Consider the following 6,476-nt stretch of genomic DNA (forward strand, 5'->3'; position numbering starts at 1 on the left):
TTGGGACATTTGGGATGAGATGTAGTGATTGGTAGGCTTGCTTTGAAGTATAGATGAGGTTTGGAAGGGTTCCAAGGGGTTTTGGTTCGAGAAAATCGAAGAAGAAAAAATAGGGTGTTGCTGGTCTGTGACTAGCGCTGTAGCGCTAGCCTTTGGGGGCTACAACACTAGGCTTGGGTTTCCTGGCGCTTTTAGTTCTGCCTGTAGCACTATAGCGCCCACTTTGTGGTGCTGTAGTGCTACCCTGTTTCCAGAAGAGGGTTTTTGGGTTATTGATAACTCTATGATTTAGAGTTATTTTTATGATCTTTGAGCTTGTTTTTAGGTTGAAAAGAGTAATGAAAGTGTGTTAATTGTAAATTTGTTCAACTTTAAACTTTATGTTTTAAGTAGTGAGTCCATTTAAGAGTCTGTGAGTTTTTGTTAGTAATTATAAATATTTAGGTAAATTTGTATGTTTTGTCATTCAGGAAAGGAACCTTCAAAGCGCCAAGGGGAATCAAGGGGAATTAAAGGAATCAAAAGACAAAAAAGGGTCAGAAAGGAAGCATTGCTGCTCGGATGCTGTAGGCCAGACTCGTAGCAATTCTGTGAAAAGAAGGATGACGTGGACAAAAACCAGCTGCATTTATTTACTGATCTCAGCGCCTATGTGGCACCCATTTTTCATGAATGAAGTCAGCTGGCTGAGGTGGCAAGAGAGGGACCAAAGAAGGAAATGGGCTTTCTAATTAGGGTAAAGAGAGTACCCTATAGAGGAGACCCAGCCGAAATAGAAGGGGCAGTACCATTTTGGAGATTTCGAATTCTTACCATTACCATCAGAGAAAGAAAAAGTACAGAGAAAAAAGAGGAAAAACAGAGAGGATACACAGAAGAGGAAGGTCAACAAGGCTCACGGCTAGGAGGATTTAGCACAACAAAAATCCTTCTAACTCTTTCTTCTACCCTCCTCATTTTGTAGTGTATCTTCTTATTATCTAATTTGTGAACTGAGTATTATGGATGATTTCATTTCAGCTGGTTTTGTAATCTTGATTTTAGACATGAACTAATTTCCTTAAGATTTGGGTGGCTATGAACCCTATATGATGAAGTATTGATTCAATGCATGAGTTTAGTAATTTTTCCATTGTTCATTTAAGTGTAATTAATGCTCAATGATTGTTGTTTACTGGCCATAACTAACAATTAACTAGCTAGATCTGATTTTGGAAAGAATTTGTCTAGTTGAATCCACTTAAATGATGCAAGAGAAATACCATTTTAGGTAAATCTTAGTAGTAAAATAGGAATGTTTTGCTACCTTGTATAACCTGAGATTTGGTGATTTAATGACTGTTTTGCAACTTGATTTAATATAGGAATATGTTGAATTGAGTTGTGAAAGTATATCAGTGGGTTTTGGAAAAAGCTTACTGGTCTCTTGTGAAATCGGTTAACTCTGTGCTTGATTGCTGAACCATTGCTATAACAACTGGACAATTTATACAGGGGAACTAGCCATCCAGATCTACTTGTTCACATAGATCTTCTCTGAATTAATTTTTTCTGAGTTCTTCATTTTATTTTAATTGAAATTACGTATACCCATTAAATTTCAGATTCATATTCCAATCATGTTCTTAAATTTGTTATCTTATTTTTAAATTGTTCTTTAGTTGATTTTGCAATTATTTAGTTTAAAATCCCTGTGGAGACGATACTCATTTACTACTATATTACTCGTGGGGCAATTGGCTAATGAATTGAGGAATAGACCGCAAGGCACCTTGCCAAGTGACACCGAAAATCCAAGGAGGGATGGCAAAGAGCAGTGCAAAGTGGTGACTTTGAGGAGTGGGAAAAATCTGGAGTTAAATGAGGAGAAAGATAAGCGAAAAAACGAGCCCACTTCAATCCAAATTGGTGAAGAGAAGAGGGAAAACTCAGCAAGTTCAGCTGCTGAAATTACCCAGAATGCTACAGCATCAGTTCAGCAATCTGCGGCAGAAAAGTGTTTGAGCAAGCCATCTCCACCATTTCCTCAAAGATTTCAAAAACAGCAACAAGATGGCCAATTCCGAAGGTTTTTAGACGTTTTGAAGCAACTCCATATCAATATACCACTAGTGGAGGCCTTGGAGCAAATGCCAAATTATGCAAAGTTTTTTAAGGACATTTTGACTAAGAAAAGGAGACTTGGTGAGTTTGAAACGGTGGCCTTGACGGAAGGCTGTAGTGCCATGTTGAAGAGTAAAATTCCTCCTAAGTTGAAGGATCCGGGTAGCTTTACAATTCCTTGCTCTATTGGTGGAAGAGATGTGGGTAGAGCTTTATGTGATTTGGGAGCTAGTATTAACTTAATGCCTATGTCTATTTTTAAGAAGTTGGGAATTGGAGAAGCGAGGCCAACTACAGTCACTTTGCAATTGGCAGATCTTTCTATGGCGCACCCGGAAGGAAAAATTGAAGATGTTCTTGTGCAAGTTGATAAGTTCATTTTTCCGGCCGATTTCATCATTCTTGATTATGAAGTGGATAGAGATGTTCCTATTATCTTGGGTAGGCCATTTCTAGCTACTGGGAGGACCTTGATTGACGTGGAAAAAGGGGAGCTCACAATGAGAGCTCGAGAAGAACAGGTAACTTTCAAGGTATTCAATCCTATACGTTCTCCAGATGAAGTAGGAGATTGTTTTGCCATCACTATCAAGAACTCTAATATAGAGGAAGAGGTACCCACAAGGTATAACAAGAAAGTGAGGATGAGGCTATCTCTTAAAGAATTTGAGAGCAACAATGAGCTAGGGGCAAGTATAAACAAGGCACCGTCTCATTTGCAAGAGCCACATAGAAAGAAGAAAACGAAGTGTGGTAGGAAAGCTCATTCCCAAAGGTTTGAAGAAGGACAGCGAGTTTTTCTCTTTAACTCGCGGCTGAAGTTATTTCCTGGTAAATTGAAATCCAGGTGGTCGGGGCCATTCACAATCATCAAGGTGTATCCTCATGGGGCTGTTGAAGTAAGGGAAGATCAGTCCGGTAGAGAGTATAAAGTGAATGGCCAGCAACTTAAGCACTATTGGGAAGGAGAGGTCAACCGAGCGAAGACCTCCATTACTTTGGAGGATGCATGAAGCGGATGATACTTCGGGTTCCTTGTGCTCCTTGTGTTATTTTAAGGGAGACCCGAAGAGAGAGAGATTCAAGCAAGTCATTTTGTAAATATACCTATATATATAAAAAGCAAAAGAAAAAAAAATTATATATTTATAACAAGAAAAAGAAAAAAAAAGCAAGATAAAAATATATATACATATAGTTATATTTTATATTACTTAGTTCAAATTTTATTTTTTTTACTTTAGTGTTATTGATTTTTGTTTTAGTGTTGCTGCATGTTATTTTATTTTATTTTTTTAGGTCCACTGGAGGCAGGGTAAATCTTGATTTTGATGCACTGGTGCAGTTTTGGGGGTTGACAGTTACTGATTTTCTCAGCTTTGGGGAAGAAATTCAGTTTTGGAAAGCAAGTTATAAATGCTCCAGGATGCTACAGCATGAAATTTAGCAAGCAGGCCTCTTGAATAGACGAATTTGAGGCAATACAGAGCACCTGGCCAGGTCTCGGGTTTTCTTTGGAATGGGTTTGGCTGGGTAAGAGAAAAACAATCAGAAAAAAAAAACAAGGAAAAGAGACAGTAAAAGCAAAATAATAAAAAAAAACAGAGCAATCAGAATAACCCATAACCCATTCCTATCATGTAGCACCCACATTATTTTGATATAATATAGCCAATAATCACATGATTGCATTGCATTACATATCATACAATATGTATAATTTGAGCATATGCATATTCTTATAAGTGTTTTCATGTATAAGTATAAAAGTTGTGTATGTGATGTCTATATGTATGCTCAATATTATTAACCTTGTGGCATTTGAGTTGTCTTTTATGGGTGTTTGATGTGCTCAAGATATAAGAAAGTATGAAAAATATGGACAAGGCATGGAATTAAGTGATGAAAGTGAGATATAGAAGGCAAAATAGGTTAAGTAGTGGAAAATAGTACAATGTCGATTACTAGTATTTCGGTGTAAAATTGAGTATTTATGGATTTACCAAATGTAATCGAGGTATGATTAAGGTCTCATTGATGATGTAAAAATGGTTTTAGAACCATTAGATCAATTCTTGATGGGAGGTATACATAATCAGTGGTATTGATGCAAAGTCAAAACGAGCTTAGCATAAGTGCGCTACGCTCGATCGGGTAAGCATAACTATTGGGTATGAAGTCATATGGACCTAAGGTTTGGTGTGAGTGTTTTACACATAAGGATAATAGGCCTAGCAGATGATTAAGTCGAAACTATTGAAGTGATAAGGTTTTCATAAGTCAAAAGGTGAAATGATGAGATGAAAGGTGTCAACTTTTGACAATAAGGCTAAATCATTGAAAATAAGGAATTTTCATCAACCTTATCACTTTGCACAACCATTATTCTGAAAAACAGAGAGAAAAGAAAACCAAAAACCATTTCTTGGCTGGTTTGAATAAATTCTAAGGAGATCCAAGTGAAAGCAAAGCCAAAGAAGTAGATTAAGCTTAGTTCTAGCCTTTTTATGGTAAGTTTTTGTACTTGGAAGTTAAACTATGTTTTTGAATTTTTCTGAGAGCTTATATATGGTGTTTTATCCTTTTTAAGATATTTCTTGGGGTTTCCAAGTGGTTTGAGGTTTAGAAAAGCTTGAAGAGATTGTTTTCGCCGAAAAGTTGCTCGGTAAGTGAAATTTTGTGTTCTATGAGGTTTTTGGGGTTCTTGGAGTACAAGATGATTTTTGGTTATTTGATTGAGTTTATAAGAGAGTATATATGTTTATAAATGTTTGAATAGATGTAGAGACTCATTTAATTTGGGTGATGATCTAGGAGATTTGAATTTTATCAAAATCGGTATATGATAACTTTATGATGAATCATGTTGGTATTTGGGATATATGGTTATGGCAGGTTAATTGATGTTGATTATTGGTTGATTTTGATATTTGAGGATAGATAAAATTAAGGGGAAAATCTGTCAAAATTTCCCCAAATGTCTAAGATAAATCTAATGCTCGATCTAGGTGGTTTAAGGCATTTTAGGCATGTTTTGGGTATGAATTTTGATATGAAGTTTTATGGGTATTTTTAAATGAGAGTTCAATATATTACTGCCATCATTATGATGAGAAATCCATGCTATTGTCAGGATAAGCACATCAATACCTAAGACATCACTTGTTACACGGTGAAATATATTTTGGACAAAAGGTAAGTAAAGTACTCAACTGCAACACAAGAATTATGTGTTATGTGAAAGTATGCATTATATGAATATTTTGTGAGTAAGTGGTATTAACATACAGTGACACTTCATCATAAATTTGTATGCATGGCATAATAGTGATATGGTAAATTATTATATGATATAAGACCATGCATGATATTATGATGATTAATTATATGATGCATTTGCAAGTTTTGTGCAACATAAAAGAAAGTTGTTATAAGAAGTTTAAGTTCAGTGCCACTGTTTTGAAAAGGCAAAGGAAAGTGTTAATAAGTGTAAACGGAGGCCTATAGTAGGCTTATAGTGGCTGCCCAATAATTTGGGCTAGGTTTTAGTGAACCAATTATATTGTTGCCATGTTTCCGTTTTTATTTCTCCTCCATATGAGTTATTGTTATATGTATTGACACCACAGTGTGTGGCCGCCTTAACTCTTGAGCCTGACGGGGCAACGATGGAATAAGGTTTTTAATGTGCCCTACTATGGTGATGGCTAGCCGGAGGAGAACCCATGGGATTTTATATTGTATGTGTAACAAGCCCTGCAGGCATTGACCAATTCAAACAGTGTGCACAATATTAAGGGGCCCAAAATGTAAAAAGAAGTTGTGTATGTCCATTGATATTGAGTAAATCATTAGCATTGCATGCATTACTTTGCTTACTGAGCTTTAGGCTCACAGTTGTCTTGTGTTGCAGGTAGAGAAAGAAATGTGTGAATGACATGAGGAGAACTGAAGCATGGTCCTGACCCTGATTTGTACATATGAACATATCGACCTTTTTGTGGGTTATTTCAGTTATCAGTGAGATGTTTGTAATAAAGTGTGAAGTTATGTTTTGAAAACAAATTGGGTTATTTAATACTTATGTATAATATGTTTGAGACCCACTTTATGTTTAATGTAAATAATGTGAAATAAGTTTTCAAGTTTAAAAAAAAAAAAAAAATGTCCAGACTTTTGCAGTAATAAATTATATGATATAGTTTTAAAACGTAACACCTCAAATATGGTTTTAACTAAAATAAGTGAGGGTGTTACATATCACCCAACCCCAGCCACGATTCCTCTCATCCCGTCTCTGTGCCCCACCGTTCATCGCTGCCGTCAGACCCAATCCGCGCCCCACATCTCTCACTGAGAAGATTCCCCAGTCG

General features: G+C 36.2%; 1 long non-coding RNA gene across 2 annotated transcripts; it reads left to right on the plus strand.

Annotated features, from left to right (window-relative positions):
- Nucleotides 1–4,477: 4,477 nt before the first annotated feature.
- LOC133794842 (uncharacterized) lies at nucleotides 4,478–6,240 on the plus strand. 2 transcript variants are annotated; one of them, XR_009875326.1, is made up of 4 exons: nucleotides 4,478–4,613; nucleotides 4,694–4,768; nucleotides 5,237–5,298; nucleotides 6,017–6,240. It is a non-coding gene; the product is annotated as an uncharacterized LOC133794842 (long non-coding RNA). The 2 variants fall into 2 exon arrangements; XR_009875325.1 differs by lacking the exon at nucleotides 4,478–4,613 and having other exon boundaries at nucleotides 4,643–4,768.
- The last annotated feature ends 236 nt before the right edge of the window (nucleotides 6,241–6,476 follow it).

Source organism: Humulus lupulus, chromosome 8 (assembly GCF_963169125.1).
Source record: "Humulus lupulus chromosome 8, drHumLupu1.1, whole genome shotgun sequence".
NCBI classification, from domain to species: domain Eukaryota; kingdom Viridiplantae; phylum Streptophyta; class Magnoliopsida; order Rosales; family Cannabaceae; genus Humulus; species Humulus lupulus.